At 35.5% G+C, this 23,200-nt stretch overlaps 1 long non-coding RNA gene across 1 annotated transcript; it reads right to left on the bottom strand.

Annotated features, from left to right (window-relative positions):
* Positions 1–15,755: 15,755 nt before the first annotated feature.
* On the bottom strand, positions 15,756–17,135 carry LOC140149684 (uncharacterized). Its single transcript, XR_011858700.1, has 3 exons — positions 16,984–17,135; positions 16,228–16,310; positions 15,756–15,918 (listed from the first exon to the last, which is right to left on the bottom strand). It is a non-coding gene; the product is annotated as an uncharacterized lncRNA (long non-coding RNA).
* Between the last annotated feature and the right edge of the window lie 6,065 nt (positions 17,136–23,200).

The raw sequence follows: 23,200 nt of genomic DNA on the forward strand, positions 1-23,200 counted from the left end.
ACACTGTTACTCTTTTGCCCATAACTCCATAACCGTACATCATAGATAGATTTCTGACTCCTTATTACCAGAGGATTACGTACGACGGTGTGCGTTGTGAACCCGGCCCCCGCACTCCGTGCATCCGCGGGTATTCATGCTTGTCGGTGAACTTTAAAAACACCCCCATTTGCATCTCATTTCGACTATACCCCTATTTTCGCTTAAACGCGAACGATATTTCTAATATACCCTTTTCTGGCAGAAACGCGTAGGCTGCTCGATGAAAATACCATTTTTTTCAATTTCGCGAACACGTGGTTTGAAAAAACACCCCTTTTTTGTGTGTTTCTTCGTCTGAAAACACCCCTTATTTCGCGAAATTTTCGACGAGCATGAATACCCGCGGATGCACGGAGTGCGGGGCCGGGGTTTTGAACAGGTCTGAGTAGTTTTGAACTTGACCTTCTGTGCAAGTTCAAGGACCTTTTTCTACTAGAATGAGGGTACTGTTAAATTGTCTCCACAGCCTAGATTAATTAGCACTAAAGTACTATTCATCTGCCAAATATGACAACTTTAACATGATTTGCACGATTGTAGTGCATGTAAACTGAAATCAATTGCACTATGTGAGTATAACGTTAATTGTGAGGTTATTTCATTTGTGACATCGACATGATAATGTCTATTTTCCTGATTCAGAAATGCCTTTTGAGGAAGAATTTGAGAATAGTGTTTGAACATGTGGAAATGTGAATGTGGACGTGGAAGTACACTTCAGGGTACACATCACATAAGTGCCGACACATTCCAACCGAGGACGTCATTGGTTGTCAGAACCACTACTATTTCCATGCCAGAACCAACCACTAGGCATAGCTATAGGCATAATAAGCACGTAACGTAACTGGGATTTTTTCCAGGGGGGGGGGGGCAAGCCTGTATGGGGCGGGGGCCTAAATCCACCAAAAAATGGGGATAGGTGCGGGTGGTGCGACGCACCCCCATCGAAAAGATAATAATCGTATGGTATTGCATATCATAGATATGGATTCCCCATCTCTCTTCCCCTCCTCTCCTCCCAAATAGGCAATTTTTGCCATGGGGAAATTGCCCTGTCCCCCGGCAGCTACGCCACTGTTTGCCGTATATTATAGGAGTATGGTTCTTGCTTGGATAGTAAAAAGCCTGAGACGTTCACGGTTTGGTTAATAAAAATCAGTGCATGGACCCATAACGAGGGCTTAGATCCAGAAGTATAATAGCTATGTCCATTTGTTTTCTCAATTACATGTTACTCATTCCGGTAACAAATGGACGGTTAATTCTGCCCTCCATAACAAAATGTCAGTGACTTTTTTGGTATCACTTGCGTCTAAATAACTGTTTAAGTGACCATGCAAAGTCACTTTGATCTATTATGGAGGGCATAATTAACCGCACATTTGTTGCCGAAATGAGTAACATGTAATTGAGAAAAAAATGGACATAGCTACTTCTGGCTCTAAGCCCTCGATAAGTAGAGGCGGGGGTGTCTGTGCAAGCAAATGAGACAACTTCCCTGGTCTATGTAAGTCAAAGTGTGGGGTGGATGGGGGTGCGTTAGCTCGCAAGTGTGCGAACGTGTTTGATATTTAAAATTCCTCTGCATGAAAAAAATCATATTAATATACTATTTTGTCTCTATACAAAACGTAATTTCAAGCATTTTAAATCAAACACATTTCTATATTATGCACGCACCCTTAAGGCGAGAATTGTTGTGACGCAAATCAATTTGACCACGCTTAATTTGACGCAGGTAATGACGAGGCGCCCTGCGTGGCTTGGCGCATTGTTCTTTTACACTTGATTAATATCAAAATATACAGATTTTCAAACAAAACATCATTAATTTTGTCCTATTTACACGTGATTGAAAGTGCTGCAATCCATGAAATCACAAATGAAAAATAACTCATTTTTATGTTAAAATATTTTTGAAAATTTGTATTGTGAAAAGTTTATGAATTAGTTCAACAATATTTTAATTATGTGCATATGAGAAAGGTTTTGAAATATGTCATGTATACGCTCTAATTTCACATTCTTCATTTTTTGGACTTCGTTTTGATGAGATATATTGTTCATTTTGACTAGGTATATTATCATGGACCCCGGAGGTCTTCTTCGTGTATTTATTAATTAAAGCCTTAATATACGATTTCGGTCAAATTTTAATTTGGCACATTCTTTGCGAAATATTAGATGGTATAAAGTCATGAAAACAAGTTTGGAATACTTTTTGCATGCATTTGGGGGAAAGACACTCCGATATTTTGACAGTGATTAAGGGATCTTGAATGAGCGTTTTGAGCGTTTCGACAGTATTTTTGTGGGACATGAGAGCAAATCAGACCTATCGAATTGCATTCTGAATACGAAGAAATTCACGATATAATACAAATTTTATGACAAATTATTAAAATTTTGATATTTTTCACATTTTTGATATATAACAGTCCTCAAAGTAAATTTTATAAATCTAATGATATATTCTTAAAGTGTATGTAGCTAGGAGGAAAAGCCGACGATCAGTTGAAAATGTTGACCTTTCATATTGAAGATATGGATTTTTTTCCCAAAAAGACCTATTTTTTTGAGTTTTGAAAAAAAAAATTCACATCTTCAATACGAAAGGTCAAAATTTTCAATTGATCGTCGGCTTTTCATCCCACACATACACTTTAAGTATAAATCATCAGATTTATAAAGTTTACTTCGAGTACTGTTAAATATCAAAATATCAATTTTTAATCATTTGCCATAAAATGTGTATTACATTGCGAATTTCAAAAATCTAAATTATTTGATATCAGAAGGACATTCTTCGTATTCAGAATGCAATTCGATATGTCTGATGTGCTCTAATGTCCCACAATAAGTACTGTCCAAACGTTCATACCCCAGCCCATGTACATTCATTGGTACATGGATATTTAAAAAATAAAGGGGTTTTTAGGTGACACGATCTAAAAAAAGGTAGGGGTCCTGCATAAGTGAAAGAAAAACATGAAAAATCTTTTATTCTTTTGTTCTGAAAACTTTGATGTTAAGCATAAGTGCGAATTTGGGAAAAAGTGGCCCAACTCGTGCGATTAAGTAAAATCTGGCAAATCTAGGAAAGACACTATACAGTTAGCCAGGATTTTACTGATTCTGATGCATATCACATTTGCGCCATGGCCCCTTTTATTTTGTTCTGAAAATCAAAAATGCAATTGCTAATTATGAAAGTCGATTTTATGAAATGCAAGCTTGATATGCGCGAAAATGTCAAAACTGGCCCAACTTGTTTTCTGGACGATTTAGTTAATTGAGCATAGTGTCTGAGTCCGAACTAGTAAAGAAACCAAGTAAAGATGTTACTGATTCCACTGTATATAACATTGTTGCCATGATCTCTTTTATTTTTTTCTGAGAAGCGAAATTACAATTGTATAATTGTTACTGTCCGTACAGTCCGTATAAATCACGTTATAACCAAGATCATGTCATGAAGGTGACAAATATTCAAAACTTTTGTCCATGAAGTGCAAAATTTACTCAATATTATTGTTGGTTTCTCAAAAGGTGGTGAATCACGATCCATTTTTTAAGGAGTTGTAATAAACGGGGGAGTTACAAGTTTGTTCATAGTCAGTAGTCGATGTTTTTGAAGATATTGGCCGAAAAAAGCTTAAAATTAGCACCTTCACTGCAAAAAGCGTGTTTAGGAATTAAACACTTTTCTTGCACCACATTCTAAACATGCTTGATTCCTAAACCCTATAGTGGCAGCCAGCCCTGATATATAGCTACTAACCGCTCCATCTCGGGGGCACTTGACGTGATGGGGGTGTGCAGACAGCGCACTGCAAAAAGTGTGTTTAGGAATAAACACTTTTCTAAACACTATCTTGCACCATGTTTTTAAACATGTTTAAATGCTACACATGTTTAGGAATTTGATGGGTATGTGTTTAGGAATTTTAACACATGATGTTTTGGAATTTGACATTGGTTTTTAGGAATAAAACACTTTTCTTGCACCACATTTCTAAACATGTTCGATTCCTAAACACCAATGTCTAAACACATTTCTAAACATGTTTGATTCCTAAACACCAATGTCAAATTTCCTAACACAGCCCATCAAATTCCTAAACATGTGTAGCATTTAAACATGTTTAAAAACATGGTGCAAGATAGTGTTTAGAAAAGTGTTTAATTCCTAAACACACTATTTGCAGTGTTGTGTCATTCATATTATGGTAATTTCGGAAACACGAGTAAATTTCAAGCTTGTCCACGAAATCGATATCCTGCACTGTTCATCTTGTTCATGATTGAATCACTTTTTTTTCTGCGAAAGTGCATCTTACAGAAACTTCGTAACTGGTGTTGATTTTAGCAATCGTGTTTATTCTGAAAATGAAGTTGGTTTGGGACTATGATAACCTATTCATTGCCAATGATCTAGGAAACCTCTATTTTGAACTTCATTTGAAATTCGAGCAGAAACTTTTATTTGCTTTTTTTCGCACCTAAATAAAATAAATCATCCCAGCAACGTTTTACAGAAAAGGTTTAAATGTCGGGTTATATAAAGGCTATAAAAACATCTAAATAACATTCATAAAACATTTTTGAAAACGTGATGCAAAACATTCAACTGTTGACAAAATATTTTGCAAAAAAGTTTACCCAAAATATTTTACACTAATGTTTTAAAAACGTATTCATAATCTTTATATAACCCGACATTTTGTGTTTGCTGGGATGTTGCTGAGCAGTCATTATACTGGTTTTTCCTACAAATTTACAACTAGTCAGTCGTGCTTGTTTTGCTCTGTGAGTTTATTGTGTCAGTTTTCCTGAGTCTAATATAATCATGAAAAAATTATGCTTTACACAGAATTTTGCTTTCAATTTCATTTTACAATATATTTTTAATCATTATTAGCATTTCGAAGTAAGACTAAACTCGTACTTGTTTCCTGGAAAGTGTACCACAGGCCACAGTTTAAGATGCCAGATGCAGTTAAATTACGTCATAATTTATATATAAATACGAAATGTCTCAAAATTTGGTTGAAAAGTATAGGTTTGAAGTGAAAATATTCCAATAATTGTTATTGATTTTTTTTAACGCATTTTGGGCATATTTTTTGTTCTAAATTGCTCAAATTAAGACCGAAATACGCTAAAATTGCTCCTATAAAATGCGTTTTATGTCCAGGAAACAAACTTTGTTTAGCCTTGCATCTTGTTTTAATATCACTCAAAAATTATGATGACATTTGATAATAAATAAATACTAGTATCTTGTAATGTTTAAATGTCATTCATATTAAAATTTTTGAAATTTAAAAGTTTGGATCAGAGTCCGGGGATCAGAGTGCTTGATATCCTCTTCGTCTTGAACGACGACTTTCTGAAACACTCTGCGACTTCACTCTCTTAGTATTCAAAGCGGCCCAGATAGGCCTACTTTTCCTCCATCATCTACTCTCATCGATGCAACAGGTCTTGTAGTATCTTTGTATCCAGGTAACTACTTAGAAAGAATTCCCAGTTAGCGTACGGGTCTTCCTTTGCTGGATATGCTGGCTTTGTACATCGAGATTTGCCAGAAAACAGGTTAAACAATCTCCAGAACCTGGTTTTCCTCTTTTGCTTTCTCTGAAAAGACAAAATTAATATTGATTGATCGAGTTACAGATGGTGCGTAGCAAACGATTAAAAACACTGATGTGAAATGTAAGAACACAGTGTTCAAACACTTTGAGCCCATTTTCATTGAAATCGAGCACTTTTAGTTTTTGACACCCCTGTGTGGCCAAAAAAACCTGACCACCCCCCATTTTTACCTTTTGGCATATAACTCAAGAACGGTAAAGCCTATGTCACAGATAAGTCAAACTATACTATTTCTATACTTTCGCGAGGTTTTTTGACAAAACCTGAGCAAGTTTGAAACTTCAACTGTTGTATCAAATTTGACCCCTGTTGACCCTAGGGATACTTTTGAATTTTGTAACTTGCCGTAGCTTATCATTTTGTACGCATGTTTTCTAATATAGGAACGTTAGAAATTGATTTCCGAGAGCCCTTCTTCAAACTAAACAAATAATAATAGCGATTGTAGCGCCGTAAGAGGACCAAAAACATCAAATCGAACATTGAAAGCAAACTCACCTCATACTTTGTCCAACTCTCTAGATGGGCTTCGATGATGATGTTAAACTGTTTGACCTCTTCTACCTTTTCTTCTATCTTCTTTATAAGGCTACATAGAGCGGTGTTTCTCTCAATGAGAATGCTGCGATAGAAGTCATCTGCTACATTGCTGATCAGATGTTCGTTCAAATCCACAAGAAGCTTCAGGCTTTCGTGATTTATCATATTTGATGAAGCAAGATTGGCTGTGCTGCAACATCTGCGGTACGCAGTATTGTTGTTGTTGCTACACCTAATTTTCGTGAAAAGAAGAAAATTGCTCCATAAATATCGTCGACTTTTTCAAATTTTTTTACATGCTTAAATGAGTTAGACCTAGTATACGCACTTTTGATCAATTATTCTTCCATCAAATATGCGCACCATATGGCTGAAATATATCATTATCAACATTTTCTTAACTAAAGTTTCGTTTTTAAATATTTAAAGAAAATAATATTTAAAACTTACGGTGCCATCGCTTGCTGACTCCGATTCATCATACTATTGGCTAGGGCAGCCTTCAAAAGTGAATTCATCTTTATATTTTCGTTAAAAATCGCCACGACTGAGTATGAAAACTTTGCACAGGTGCAAAAATTATATGATTTTATGGTTTTTTGTTTGAGTTGGTGGTTATTAGCAACCAAAGCGCGCGAGAAACCGCAAAATTGTTGCACGCGCTAACCGCGCTATGCGCATGACACGTGCGCGTACATAACGCAACGTATACGCAATATACTTTAAAGATCAGAGGGTGCATGGCGGACGATTTGCTGGCTTTTTAAAATATTGTTTTTTCTTTTTCCAACATTTTGCGGACGAATGTAGCCAAAACATTCTGTGATCGTGCTTTTAAAACAAAGCATAACGTAGGCCTACTAGGCCTATTATTACAAGAAATGCTCAGAAATACTTTAGGGTGTTTTTCACGTGCTGTGACTTATAAGTTTAATTTAAAAAAAATAGGTCTTTTGGGGAAAAATGTATTATCTTCAATATGAAAGGTCAAAATTTTTCATACAGTGTCTCAATAAACGCCGACCAAAGTTTGTTCATAGTCACACTGTAAATCCAAGTGTTTAGGGTTTCTGTAACACTCTTTAAACACTGCAAGGTGTTTATTTTTCATTTACACAGTAAAGGTATAGGAAACCTAAACAACAAAAGTAAACACAAAGTAAACGCATAAACACAAAGAGTAAACACATGAGAGTATTTAGATTCTAAACATTTCAACATTGTTAAGAAAGTAAATGCACATGTGTTTACTTTGTAAACATTTGGTGTGTTTACTTTCTAAACATGAAAGTAAACATGTTGAAATGTTTAGAATCTAAATACTCTCATGTGTGTACTCTTTGTGTTTACTTTGTGTTTACTTTGGTGTTTAGGTACTTAGGTGTCCTATACTTTTACTGTGTAAATGAAAAATTAAATAAATCCAAGTATTGGGGAAGGTAAACATGTTGAAATGTTTAGAATCTAAATACTCTTATGTGTTTACTCTTTGTGCTTATGTGTTAACTTTGTGTTTACTTTGGTATGTAGGTGTTTAGGTGTCTTATACCTTTACTGTTTAAATGAAAAATTAAACACCTTAGTGTTTAAAACGTGTTACAGAAACCCTAAACACTTGGATTTACAGTGCAGATGTTTGACATCTAGCCTATTCTGAGATTGAATTGCTTTTGAAGATGTTGGCCGAAAAAATCTTGAAATTTGTGTCACGTCGTTCAGATATAGCAATTTCGGCAACACGAGTAAAAATCACCCCTGTCCACGAAATCGATATTCTGCCCTGTTCCATCTTATGATTTAGTTCATGATTGAATTACTTTGTTCTGTGACAGCGCATCTTACAGAAACTTTGCGATTGACTTTGATTTAAGCAATTGTGTTTATCCTGTAAATGAAGCTTTTGGCCTATTTCAGTTGGTTTGGGACTATGATAACTTTGACTGCCAATATTGCTAATGATCTAGGAAAACTCTATTTTGAGCTTCATTTGAAATTCAAGCCAAAACTTTGATTTGCTTATTTTCGTACCTAAATAACATAAAACATCCCAGCAAACACACAACGTTTTACAGAAGGTTTAAATGTCGGGTTATAAAGGGTATAAAACATTTAAATAACATTCATAAAACATTTTTAAAAACGTGATGCAAAACATTCTAAAAGCATGTTATTCAACTGTTGACAACATTTTTTGCAAAATGTTTACCCAAAATATTTTACACTAATGTTTTAAAAACGTATTCATAGTCTTTATATAACCCGACATTTAAATGTTATTAAAACGTTTTGAATAAACGTTTTAAGATTCTTTTGTGTTTGCTGAGCATGCATTACTTTATAGTACATAGTCAATACGGTTGTTTCCACAAATCTCCTACAACTAGTCAGTCCTGATTTTTTAACACTGTTATATTTATTGTATCAGTTTGTCTGAGTCTCATAAAGTCAATAAAAATTCGTTAAACAAAATTATGCTTTCAATTTCATTTAATAATATATTTTTAATCATTATTAGCATTCGAGAAGTAAGACTAAACTCGTCATAATTTATATATAAATATGAATTGTCTCAAAATTTGGTTGAAAAGTATAGATTTGAAGTGAAAATATTCCAATAACTGGTATTGATTTTATCTCTCTTATAAACGAAATCAAGAAAAAAGACTTTGAAAGTTATTTTTTTAACGCATTTTGGGCATATTTTTTGTTCTAAATTGCTCAAATTAAGACCGAAATACGCTAAAATTGCTCCTATAAAATGCGTTTTATCTCCGGGAAACAAACTTTGTTTAGCCTTGCATCTTGCTTTAATATCACTCAAAAATTAGGATAACATTTGATAATAAATAAATACTAGTATCTTGTAATGTTTAAATGTCATTTATATTAAAATTTTTGAAATTTAAAAGTTTGGATCAGAGCCCGGAGATCAGAGTGCTTGATATCCTCTTTGTCTTGAACGATGACTTTCTGAAACACTCTGCGACTTCACTCTCTTAGTATTCAAAGCGGCCCAGATAGGCCTACTTTTCCTCCAACATCTCCTCTCATCGATGTAACAGGTCTTGCAATATCTTTGTATTCAGGTAACTACTTAGAAAGAATTCCCAGTTAGCGTACGGGTCTTCCTTTGCTGGATATGCTGGCTTTGTACATCGAAATTTGCCAGAAAACAGGTTCAACAATCTCCAGAACTTCTTTCGCTTTTGCTTTCTCTGAAAAGACAAAATATTGATTGATCGAGTTACAGATGGTACGTAGCAAACGATTTAAAAAAGCACCGATGCGAAAGTAAGAACACAGTCAAACAATTTGAGCCCATTTTCTTTGAAATCGGTGTAGGCCTACTTTTAGTCTTTGACCCCCTGTGTGGCCAAAAAAGCTGACCTTTCGGCATATAACTCAAGAACGGTAAGCCTATGTCACAGATAGGTCAAACTATACTTTTTCTGAATCGTTATGACCAGAAGAATACTTTCGCGTGGTTTTTGACAAAACCTGAGCAAGTTTGAAAGTTCAACTGTTGTATGAAATTTGACCCCTGTTGACCCTAGCCTAGTTAGGGACAATTTTTGAATTTTGTAACTTACCGTAGCTTATCATTTTCTACGCATGTTTTCTAATCTAGAAACTTCTAACTAAACTAATAATAATAGCGATTGTAGCGCCGTAAGAAGACCAAAAGCATCAAATTGAACAATTGAAAGCAAACTCACCTCATACTTTGTCCAACTTTCCAGATGGGCTTCGATGATAATGTTAAACTGTTTGACCTCTTCTACCTTTTCTTCTATCTTTTTTATAAGGCTATATAGAGCTGTGTTCCTCTCTATGAGAATGCTTCGATAGAAGTCATCTGTTACATTGCTGATCAGATTTTCGTTTAAATCCACAAGAAGCTTCAGGCTTTCGTGATTTATCATATTTGATGACGCAAGATTGGCTGTGCTGCGACATCTGAGGTACGCAGTATTGTTGTTGTTGCTACACCTAATTTTCGTGAAAAGAAGAAAATTGCTCCATAAATATCGTCGACTTTTTCAAATTTTCTTACATGCTTAAATGAGTTAGGCCTAGTATAGGTACTTTTGATCAATTATTCTCCCATCAAATATGCGCACCATATGGCTGAAATATATCACTATCAACATTTTACATCAACATTAACTAAAGTTTAGTTTTTAAATATTTAAAGAAAAGAATATTTAAAACTTACGGTGCCATCGCTTGCAGACTCCGATTCATCATACTATTGGCTAGAGCAGCCTTCAAAAGTGAATTCATCTTGATATTTTCGCTAAAAATCGCCACGATTGAGTATGAAAACTTTGCACAGGTGCAAAATTTATATGATTTTATGGTTTTTTGTTTGAGACGGTGGTTATTAGCAACCAAAGCGCGCGAGAGACCGCACAATTGTTGCACGCGCTAACCGCGCCATGCGCATTACGCATTACACATATAACGCAACGTATACGCAATATACTTTAAAGATCAGAGGGTGCATGGCGGACGATTTGCTGGCTTTTTAAAATATTGGTTTTTCTGTTTCCAACCTTTTGCGGACGTTATACAATGTAACCAAAACATTTCGTGTTTGCTGGTGATCGTGCTTTTGATCAAAAACACAACTTGTTGTTTTTAACAAGTGAACAAATTTAAGAAAAAACATTTCTACAATTATTATGTAAGTACAATTTTCTGGTCAATAAATTGCATCTTACCTTTTTATAACTTCTCATTATTCAAGTACGACCCCAAAAGTATACATTCCTCGAAAGGAAAAAGCTAAGAAATAATAGAAGCGCAGAATTAAATTGTAAAAACAGCCATTTTTTGTTTTAAAAAAAATTGTTATTTAAATTTTGCCTTTGGCCTATTTTGGTCAATAATTTAAAAAATGAGGACGATATTAAGATAAGAAAAAAACCCCGAAAGGTTTTTTAGTATTACATACATACATACATACAATAGGCTTTTATATAGCGCCATTTCAAATGATCACAGCGCTCAATACAACATAGCAAGAAAAATATAGCAAAAACATGACAGAATATAAGCAAATGCAATAAAAAGCAATTATATTTCTGAAAACAGAAATGTTTTCAGCCCTTTTTTGAACACTGGCAAAGAGTTGGAGGAGCGGACTGAAACAGGTAGCTGGTTCCACAACTATTAGGAGCTGTGAAAGCAAAAGCCTTATCAGCGGCTGACTTAAATGAACGGTAGTGGAGTTTGGGCACATGCAGGCGAGTGGCATCGGTGGCAGATCGAAGTCCTCGTCTTCCAGGGATATACTTATTGATACTTATAGCAGGTGTTTTGGCAAAAACAAATCTATAAAATCAATATCATAATGTTCAATTTCGGACTTGTAAAATAATGTATTCACAATCGGTCATCAATGAAATGGGGGTTAAATTAAAAATTAAAAATAGAAATTTGATGCTGCTGTAGAAAATGTGAAAAAATTTTAGCTCCTACTCTTGATTCCCAAAAAATACAGCACTCATTTTTTTGGAATTAAAAAAAATATTATCATGTTTGCCAAATGAAACATAGATCTAGTCCAATCCTTTAGTTTGAATTAACTGACAAGAAAAAAATAAGTCAAATATTTATATCTGGGAAAAGGGGCAAAACGTGCAATTTTGCACGTTTTCTTTCATGCAATTAAAGACTTGTACAAATGGCCAAGTATATAAATTTGACTTTAATTGCTAGTAAGTTCCAACTAAATATTACATGTACACTGCAAAAAGCATGTTTAGGAATTAAACACTTTTCTAAACACTAACTTGCAACATGTTTAAATGCTACACAATGTTTAGGAACTGGATGGGAAGTGTGTAGGAATTTAACACATGATGTCTTGGAATTTGAATTTCGTGTTTAGGAATCAAACATGTTCAGAAACGTGGTGGAAGAAAAGTGATTTTGACATCGGTTTTTAGGAATTAAAATTCCTAAAAACCGATGTCAAATTCCAAGACACGTGTTAAATTCCTACCCACAGCCCATCAAAATCCTAAACATGTATATCATTTAAACATGTTTAAAACATGGTGCAAGATTACGTAACGTACATGTATATTGTTCCTTTGTGCCAATTAGAGTTTGCGCCAAGCTATTCATCGAGAGGTACCTTTTGTTCGGGACAAAGGGCTTCCGACATTAAATCGGTTACTGACCTGACAGCGCAGTAACGCTATAATAGGCAGGCTACTGTCAATAAGTGATCAAACGAAAGTCACGTGAAAGCGCCTACACGGACGAGAGGTACCTTTTGTTATAATAACACCCAAGGGTGTGCTTGAGTTGTCGCATAAACACAAAAGCACACTTTACCGTCGATATAGAACTATTTACCACCTATCTTAATTTCGGCGCCTCATTTAAATAAATTCAATAGAGTTGCTGATCGATTGTCCGTAACAACGTGTCATTGCTGCCAGGTATATTAGGTCTATCTGTGTCACTTTCTATAATTAACTACTTCGCAGCTATATATGTTGTTATCATGGTTATTAATAGGCCTGTTCAATGAAATCAAATGGATTTCTTAATATCACGAATATCAGCCAGGGCCTATTGAGGTAGTGAAGGAGGGGTTGAGAGGTGAAAAGAGGAGAAGCGGATGGGTGATCGAGATTTTAGGGGAGGGGAGGAAGACAAAAAAGAAAGGAAGAGGGGGAGAAGGAGAGGGAGAAGGAGAGTGATGGAGTCACAGGGCTCTAAATTACATAGGCGTAGATCGGGGGGGGGGGGGGGAAATCCCCCCAATATTTTGCCGGGGGGGTGGTCGATGTAATCACCCCCCCCCAATATTGACGCCTGTGTATTGTTTCTGTCGAAATTAACCTCATATTTTGCTATTTTAGCCACAAAATGCCATTTTTAGCGCGAATTTATTCCACTTTTGTCCCATATTTCACCAGTTTAGTTTCAATAGGCCTATGCTAAAATTTCGCGCGCATTTGTACCATAAGTTTCACTGTACCGGGTACTTAAAAAAATATCCCCTCCATGCCAAAAAGAAATCTACGCCACTGCTCAGGGATATTAAGTGTGTGCATAAGAAAGAATAAGTGCAGAGAAAGGAAAATAAATGAATGAATAAAGAAAATAATACTTATTATTATAGAATCTAAGCATATAACAGCACTAGGCAGCCATTCAATGATGCCCAAACCTTGATGCGTTACGTAATTAGAGCACCCAGTCAGATATATTTAACACCTGCCAAACACAAATCACCCAATTTCGATAACTGGACGTTGAATGTACACTCTCATGAATATTGATTGGTAACATTTTCCAATAATTATGTCAGCGCTCAAATCGGACACAATAGAACAATAGACCCTTCAGTGCGTTGGTCACAGCCACCGTACATTTGGCGGGGCATTTGAGTAAGCCCAACCATGCATAGCATGGCAGATGAACAGAAAAAAATGTCTATGTTGATGCCAGGAGAATGAGGAGATACAGCCTGACGAAACGCCTTCATGACCATCTTCTTTTATTTGTTACCACCAAGAGTCAAAAAGCTCTGAAACTGATATATTTTCGTATATAATTTTCAATTTTTTAATACGTTTCTTTTGTGCAACAAGTTAAACCATGAACAAAATAGGGAGAAAAATAAAAATTATTCTTAATAAACACAAAATATGAAAACAAATGTGTGCTTGTGTTCAGCTTTCGTTGTGCAATATTTTGATGGTTAGCCATTCTTGTCACCACCTGTCATGCCTGTCGTCAAAGTTGCTTTTCAAAAGTGGAAATCTACAGTTACAAGAAGAATGAATAAGTAATATCTGTAAAAGTGACATTTTTTTGTAACTTTTTGTAACTTTTTATGGGACACCTTGTATATTGGCTAATCCATTTAAACTATATACTACCCCTGTGTTAGATTTTGGAATTTCAAATCGAATAACACATTAACAAAATATTTCAAACATCTTCTACAGGGTTAATGTGGATTGTAAATTAAAGAAACAACCAATTTGGAGTAACCTGTATTTTTTGTATAATTATGTGTATGATCAGAAAAGCGAAAAATGGTCACAAAATTAGACAATCATTTACATGCTTTAAAATAATTTACACTGACAGAAATTTACTATCTTTAAATATCATATTAATATCTTAATTTAATACTAAATTAGTTTTTTTTTTACAAGAATGGCTTCCAATTTCCATATAGATCAGTCATTTGCAGGTTCCACCATGCTTCCATCGTTTGTATTTGTTGGTATTCACCAGTTCTCTGTCAGAAAATAAAATCCATGAAAATATTCCATTTAATTATGATCACAAATATATACAATAATCATACAAATAAACAGAATTCACTTAGCTCATTTTGATCATGATGTAGATGGTTTTATTATAAATGAGGCAAGTTGCAGTACGGTATGTCTTCTATCTCATATGACGTATATTAGAGGGTTATTTCGTGATTATATCATCTTAGGCCTTAAAACTGATTTGTATTGTCTTTTCGGCCGACCTTAAAATCTGAAAAAAAGGGTCGCATGTTTGCGTATAGTATTAAATCACGTATACTCAAAATACGCTGACTCAAAGAACTGGCCACGCGCCGAATCAAAGATGGTACATGCGCGAAGTAAGGCAAAAAAACACCCCAAACCAAAACAAACAAAAAACAAAAACGTTGTTTGCTTGTCCTCGTCCGCCCGACCGTAGAACTTTTATTTTGAAAAAAGTATTTTTTTTTAAATTTTCCCAAAAAAGTCATTGACTTTATGTTCTGAAAAATTTAAGATATAATAATCATCCTCAGTGTCCACACAAGTAAACCATTGTGTATTTTGCCAGACATGCCAAATGTCAAATAAAGTAGGATTTACCTTGAATTTGTCTTTGGTGAACATTCTGTGGTCAGTGAGTTTTTTACATACATACAAGTACTTCACATTATACTTCTGTTACTTTTCCCGACCGACCGACCCAACTTCTGAAAGTGATCTATGGACAATCATATCCGGCAAAGTATTGACATCACTCCCTCCAGAAAGCCAAACGGACTATAATGAAAGACAAAGATAAAAAGACTAGTTTGCGTCTGACGTCACTGTCAATCAAATTCTCTACGATCCTTGATTGGCTAATAGCGCGTATAAGGAAGGTCGATTCATCTGGTGCCGATCGGAGAAAAGGAATAGCAGCAAATGGCGAAAAATTACGTACTATTACAAGGCAAAAAGCAACTTTTCTAGGCATTGTTGACATGGTGCCTTCGCGAAAGAAAGTTTCCTACTATTGAGACCTAACTGTTGAGATGGTTTGTATGTTTAAAGGTGCAAAATTAACAATAAGGCGCCCGGTTTTACCGCCGTGTTCAGCAACTCATATCATCACGGCACTTGTAAACAAACCGTGCTCGAGTTTGATTGACAGATGACGTCAGACGCAAACTAGTCTTTTTATCTTTGTCTTTCATTATAATCATAGGGGTATGGTACTGGGAAACTTACCAACTGGATCAATGTGCTTGGCTTGCTTGCAGATGAGTGGTAATACACCTTGGCAAGGATAATCATTCCACAACCAAATAGCGTCTTCGTCAAAATCAGCTAACTGCGTACAATCCTCCCCTTCGCCGTAATCATTAGGTTCTCCTGGAGACCAGGCAGTGAAGTTGACCTGAGAAATTATTAATGAAAGTGGGAAACCTATGCATCATACATCACACTCATGATACTCCTACAACCACCAACACAACGCATGTATCGACCGGGAAAAACAAACAAGCAAACAAACATACAGATAAAAAAAATAGTTTTGATAGGGATGAAATCAAAACTCGACCACCAGTTCCGGGCTTTTCCGTTCGGTTGGAGCAGGTTTCCATTGTTCTAAAAATGGAACGCGGTTCAACCCTCGGTAACCACCGGTCCCTTAACATATAAAAGAAATGTTGGACGAAGTTAATATAATAGTTTAGCGTATTACCTCTGTGCCATCAGTCCAAAGGAAATAACTTTCATTTCTAATGTCGTTTAGTCCAATCCAAGAACCTGAAGATGGTATTATTCCTAAATTAAATAAATGATAAATATAAAAATATATATTTATAGGTATCCACAACTAAAAAGTTCCCCCTAATGCTTTTTGAGATAAATTGTACGTCATATATCATTGTGGTAAGTCACAATGGCTCATTATGTAAAAAAGAGGCCGTTTTCAAAGTTGCACCTTAACAAACACATGATAGGTCTTTATATCTGGCCTACTATATTGTTTGACGATGTGATGGGATCTGAGCATGTTATTTTTACCCTATTTCTATAGCTGCTGTCCTCCTACGCATCAGTGACGCAGTCGGGGGCAGCTTCCCCGTGTGAGAAGTCTTACCCCTGTTATTTACGATTTTAGCCTTTTTTTGTACTTTTTAGCCCATCAAAGTTTGCCCCCTTGAAAGTTGCCTTACCACTGGCATATTGGTACGAGTCAAGTGTTAACAAATTGTTTTCTCCAAATCTGCCACCCAATGACACCCGTTTTTCAAAAGTTTACACACAATGCCACTATAATGTATAGAAGCTACACCCAATGATTCCCTTATATTTCCCCCGGATATTTTCATTATTATCTCAGCATAGGTGTTCAATATTCCGGTTTAAAGGGAATTTTTATTCAGTTTAGCCGACTTTAGCTTGCACCAGGACTAACAAACTAAATCTAAATTATTAGAAGTCTACAACTCACCTGTGACAAAGTCTTGTTCTGACTGACTATGAATGCTGACCAAACTGCCGCCAAAATCCTCGCATGTTGTGAGAGAATCAGAGAAAGGTTTATCCACAGTACTCACAAAATAACAGGTGTCTCTAAATTCACTCCAATCCTTGAGACAGGCCCTCTCTGTGTGAAAAAATAAGTTGACGATACAAAGTAGTTAATCAATACTGGTGTCATACATTTTGCTAGCTCATTGAGTAATATGTCCAGAATGGGGTAACGTTGACAAGCAATAGGGTAAATTTGCAAAATTATTTCTTTCCAGAGAAAACCAGCATCCAATATTAACAGATATGATAGAGTTGACCTGCAAAATGTTACTCCTTTTACGATACGCTAGGTACAGGGGCTATTTTAACGTGCCTCCTGGCACGTTTGTGCAGTAAGATTAAAAATCCGTGCATCGAGAATTAAAAATCCGTGCTTAAAATATTTCTATGCCATTCAAGTTTCAACTCAGTCAAATGACCAGGAAATGAAGTTCTTCCGCGAGGTAAGATCGAATCGCAAATAATATTAAGAGTGATATTTAGTATAGTTTTCCTCTCAGTAAACAATATTTTTTTATTCAACCAAAAGTTATAACGCCTAAGTAGGTAAGAGTCTAGATGGTAAGAATCACTTCAGTGGTTGAGTCTGTGGGTGGTGTGTGTGTGGGGGGGGGGGGATAACCGGATTCATTACCTCCTAATTGATACATGCTAATTCTCAATTCTCCACCACAAGTTTCATTCGAATTTCCACTACAAACCGAGCTGCATTCGGTATCTGATCTATTTTTACTGATTAAGTCATCAGATGCCACCTCAGAAGCGCACCAGCAATCTGTTGAGTTTTCCATTCCAGCATAAATCATAGATTTTGACCAACAGAATTTGATACATGTATCTAGTGTGATGTCCTCCGTGGATGACGTGAATTCATCCGGCAAAATCCGACTGGTGGTATTGTCTTCGTAGCAACCAAGATACAATGGTACTGGAGAAAATAACAAATACATCAATATACAGTATACTTCCGCAAGAGATTCACAAGACTATGATACTAATTTATTAATAAGTATTTACGTTTAAATGCTTACCAAGTACCAAGAAAATATACCTTAAAATATCAAATATTTTAGTCAAAATTGAAAAAGGTTTTCCTATGTTCTTAAAACGAAGAAAAAATTCAAAAAATTGAGAAAAAACTTTTTAGTATTATGTCTTTAGAACACAAATATGCAATTTTCGTCAATTTGGATATTTAGGGTAAGTTGCTATGACAGACCGAAAAAAGAAATTGGCATGGAATATCAATTTTGGCGCTTTTCTGAAAAACTGCTAATTTTTGTAGAAATCTGCCGTGCTAGTTGGATTCCTTGCATCATTTCCTTTTTGAGAATGTAACTTTTATATACTTATGGTCATTAATTTTAAAGATACAATACAAAACAATATCTAAAATTTCTCTCTTTGAGTGATCCTGCCTGCCCCCTTAAGTGCAGCAATCATTGTCGGTAAATGCCCGCTAATTGGACTAATGTATTTGTACGCAGAATCGCAGATAAAATTTTTAAATGACAACTACAATAGCAAATTAAAAAAGCAGGTCCTTAACACTATTTACCTCCGCAATTGGTACCATTTCCGATCATCTCATTTGGACAAGATCCGCATAGATATTCAACAGACGGAGGAGACTCATCGATACATGTGACTCCTGGATAACAAGGATTACCAGCGCAAGAGTCATAGTCTTCTAAACAGTTGCCGCCACTATATCCTGGATTACACTTACAGCTAGCGACCTATGCATTTAGTGCAGAATATCGATATGGAATTATTATATACGTATTACATTAAAAAAGGATTCAACCATACTCTGGTAAACCAAATGGTTCCATGACATCTGTCTACTTTTAGCAAGCAATTGCCCATGGCGAAGGCTACTTTTTGGATCTTTTTGGAAAGCAGAGTTGAATAAGTTCATCTCATGTAACTAACTCAACATTTAAGTCACACACTCCGTATAGCTGTGTTACAAACTAAGTCATCTTAGGAACAGATACAGAATACATGGATAGCCCACCATCTTGCTATCTCAGCTCAGAGATGCTTTTAACTCATATGTCTTCAAGTAGATCCATTTATATCGTTTTCAACTGTTTTAAAAAACATCTTTAAAATGAGTAGCACATAATAAGGAAATTTGCAAGCCACGTTTTTTTTATCATGAAAGGCAAGGAATAACTCATGCATGGGCTAAATTATATTTAAACTAAGTGTAAATAGTGCCCTCAATTTGCACACAATACAGTTCATAGAATAAACATTACCACAAAAAGGCAGAAAAAGATGAACAATTAGATAAAGAAAAGAAAATCTAAGTTAAAATAGCTAAAACTATATTAGTGTGATAGCTGTTGGTATTGCAAAGGTCTAGAAATGAAAATGATGTAATGTTTTGTTAGAAACATTGATAAATGATCACGTCAAACAACCATGGAAGTTGACAGAAGAAAATTGGTTAGAATAAAGGGAATGTAATTTAATATGGTGATACGTAATGAATTATGACAAATTGAAATACTGCAGATCCGGGGGGTCACTCCCATTGTGGCATGCATGTACACCATCCGCGATAATCAACTTTTGAAAAGCACCCTAAACAAGGATTTAACCCTTGGCTAAAACAATACCCTAAACAGGTGTTTTCACACCCTAAACAGGTATTTTATTCAAATTTCATACCCTAAATTTCATTTCCGCGTATTAGCAATTGCAATTTTGCTACCCTTTTTTCCAGTATTTCATGTTTTTGACACCCTAAACGCGTTACGCGCGTATCGTGCCTACCCACGAAAAACTACCCTTTTTACGCGTTTTTATTATCGCGGATGGTGTACAGGCCACAATGGGAGTGACCCCCGCGCTGCAGATATTCACTCTCATGAAAAGTACCTACCGAAAAAAGCTTATCACTGGATTCCGTACCATTTATGATTTCGGCAAAATTACATGAAGAATTTTTGTTACAATTGCATATCCTGACTGGATACTGCCATATAGCGTCTGGTTCTTTCTCTCCGTCATATGTAATTGTTATTGATATGTCAACGTGTGCAGTACTTGTAGGTCTCCAAGTCATTAAGCCACCTGTGTTGGAGTCAATCGTGGACCAGATTATATCGTAAAAATTATGTGCCCATGAGTTGATAAAAAAAATACAAAGAATTATTCACGCTTTCAGCATTTTGATGTGGTATATGCACCAGTTAATGATATTTATGGTATCCAAAATATAAGGTAAAGTGATTATTTCTTTGGGGACATGTAACGTAAATTCCGGCACCTTGAAACTGTGGTTCTAGTACCCCAACATGGCTCCTATAACATGTTTAATTAAAGAATAAAATAGTCCAGGAGCAAGTGGTTTTGAAACTGGTCGGTCGTCATTCAACACCCATGTCAACCAATTTATGGTTGTCTCTTATTTATAGCAATGTATCGACACCAAACATTCGTTAGAATATAAAAATCATTGAAACAGATTGAATAACGAATACTTGGAGAGTGCACAACATCGAATAAACCAACGTCTAAGCAAATATGTTTTTCTAAGCACTTTACAGCAGCCAAAATCAACATTCAACAACCCAAAAAGACATCATCATCCCCGTCATCATCTTCCGTGATATGGTGGGCACATGAAAATAAAATCAATGCCTTATAAAATATAAGAGCCGTCTCCACACTATAAGCGTTCTTACCTGAGGTTAAATGAATGTCACTGTGAGATTTCATGGCCTCTCTCCAAAATGCATGCGTCAAAGTTCTATTATTTGCATCAATATTTGGATATTGTATGACATATTCGTTGCCTACTTCCACGGTGAAGATATCGGTTGCACCGCCTTTGTAGTCACTTGGTATCAAGACTTTTTTTCCAAATACAAGTTGGAAGTCTCTCTCTAAATTGAACAGGGAAATAAAATTTAATAGAACAATTTTAATCTCCAAGAAAGGTTGTGCAAGATTTTTAACACCAAACAATCAAAGTGTTTCCTGAGACAACCGCATATAAAAATACAACAATCGTAGAATATTGAGCCTAAGCTTGGTCAGTTGGTAAATTAAACTTTGCTGAATTGTACCGAAACAATGTGTTGCATTGTGGGAACACGAGCTGACCACAGTTGCTGCCGTTCACTGCAAGCACAAACAAATTACTCATTTTGCGATTACATTTTCAAAAACTTGGCTGACAACATGTTTTTCACCTTTTCTTTATTTATGTTAGGCACCATAACCAAGTTTGTTCGATCTTTAGACCGACCGTCGATGCTGCTTCGATGCTCATTACTAATGAACTAACAACTAATTAATGAGAATTAATGTTATATTTATACTGGTAGGCCTATACATTTACATCAATACATACTAAGATTCATAATGTTATCATAAATTAACAATAGTCAATTGATTTCATAAATGATGAGGATCGACTAAGCATCGATGGTCGATCGAAAGATCGAACTAATTGGTTTCTATTGCCTAATAAATAAGTAAATGACTACGGATATACCTCAAGTCAAATTCATGTGACTACTTTCATCTTCATATAAAATCGGAATAAGAAAAAAAACCCAGTTGTATTTTTCCGGGTATTTTTCACATTTGTGAGCTGTTTTGTGTACAAATGAATATAAAATATCGTGTGACGGCCGATCGAAGCCGGAAATTAGTAATCCTTATTATCTAAGTGTTGCAAGCCAACATGACAACAAATTCAGTCACTCACACTGTAAATCTACTTTTAGAATTTAGAACTTTCCGTATATTACTGCGATCATACTCCTGAGCAGAGTCACCTAAAGGAAGAACAATGTCATTAAAAGAATTCTTGAATACCTTTGATTCCTACTGTATACTGGCACTGCACGGATTGTAAAGTTGTGAACGTTGCATCGCACGTAACATTTACGACATCGCCAACAAAATACACAGAACCAGGCTCAGGAGTACAGGAAAAAGACAACACCTCGTCATTTGCTGCTCGGAAGACGGGTTCTTGATCCGGGAGAAAGCCGACGAATTGTTTGTAAACAGAAGACCAGAATCCATAGATGTTTATGTCAACTGGGCAGTAGAAGATGAGATCTTCTGCAACTGTGAGGAGATAAGGAAGAAATGAAACACTTACAACATAATGGTTCGTCATTCTCTCTGTCGCATGATATGAACTGGAATATGACGCAGTCACGTATCGCAAGACACACAAGACAATAACACTGCTCGCAGTGAAAGATGCAGCGGCCTATAGAGGTGCCCATCCTCAGCCCCATTGTTTCAAATACTGTCAGTAAGCAATCACCTGCCTATCCTGCCATACTGTTTTCGTACCTTTTTAAGACCGAGAATTACAATAAATTATAATACACATAGGTTTTTTGCTATATGAATAATTCCCGGGGATTTGCCATTTGGTCTAATACCATTTGGTCTAATATCCATTTCGTCTACATCCATTTCGTCTAAACCCATTAGGTCTATATCCACTACGTCTAATAATCATTTGGTCCTTTAACCATTTGGTCCGATAACCATTTGGTCCGATAACCATTTAGTCTAATAACCAATATGTCTAAAACCATTTAGTCTAAAACCATTTAGTATAATACTCATTTGGTCTATAACCAATAGGTCTAATAGCCATTTGGTCTAATAGCCATTTGGTCTACACACCATTTTGTCTTACAGGCATTTAGTTTATTAATAAATAGACGAAATGGTATTAGACTAACTGGTTATTAGACCTAACGGTTATTAGACCAAACGGTTATTAGACCAAACGGTTATTAGACCAAATGGTTATTAAAGAAATATTAGACCAAATGGTTATTAGACTATATGGTTAGTAGACATACCGGTTATTAGACCAAACAATATTAGACTAAATGGACATTAGACTATATGATTATTAGACTAAGTGGCAATTAGCCTTTCTGGTAATAGACCATTTGAATATAGACTAAACAGGAATTAGACGAAAAAATGGTATTAGACCAAATGGCAATAGACCTAATTCCCGAACCAGTTTTTAAACGTTTCCTCTAAATCAATCATTTTTCAATAATAAATTAAATTATATGTAATAACATATTGTGATCAATAGTATCAACGGCTTTTGACAAGTCCAAGAA

This window comes from Amphiura filiformis, chromosome 4 (genome assembly GCF_039555335.1).
Source record: "Amphiura filiformis chromosome 4, Afil_fr2py, whole genome shotgun sequence".
NCBI classification, from domain to species: domain Eukaryota; kingdom Metazoa; phylum Echinodermata; class Ophiuroidea; order Amphilepidida; family Amphiuridae; genus Amphiura; species Amphiura filiformis.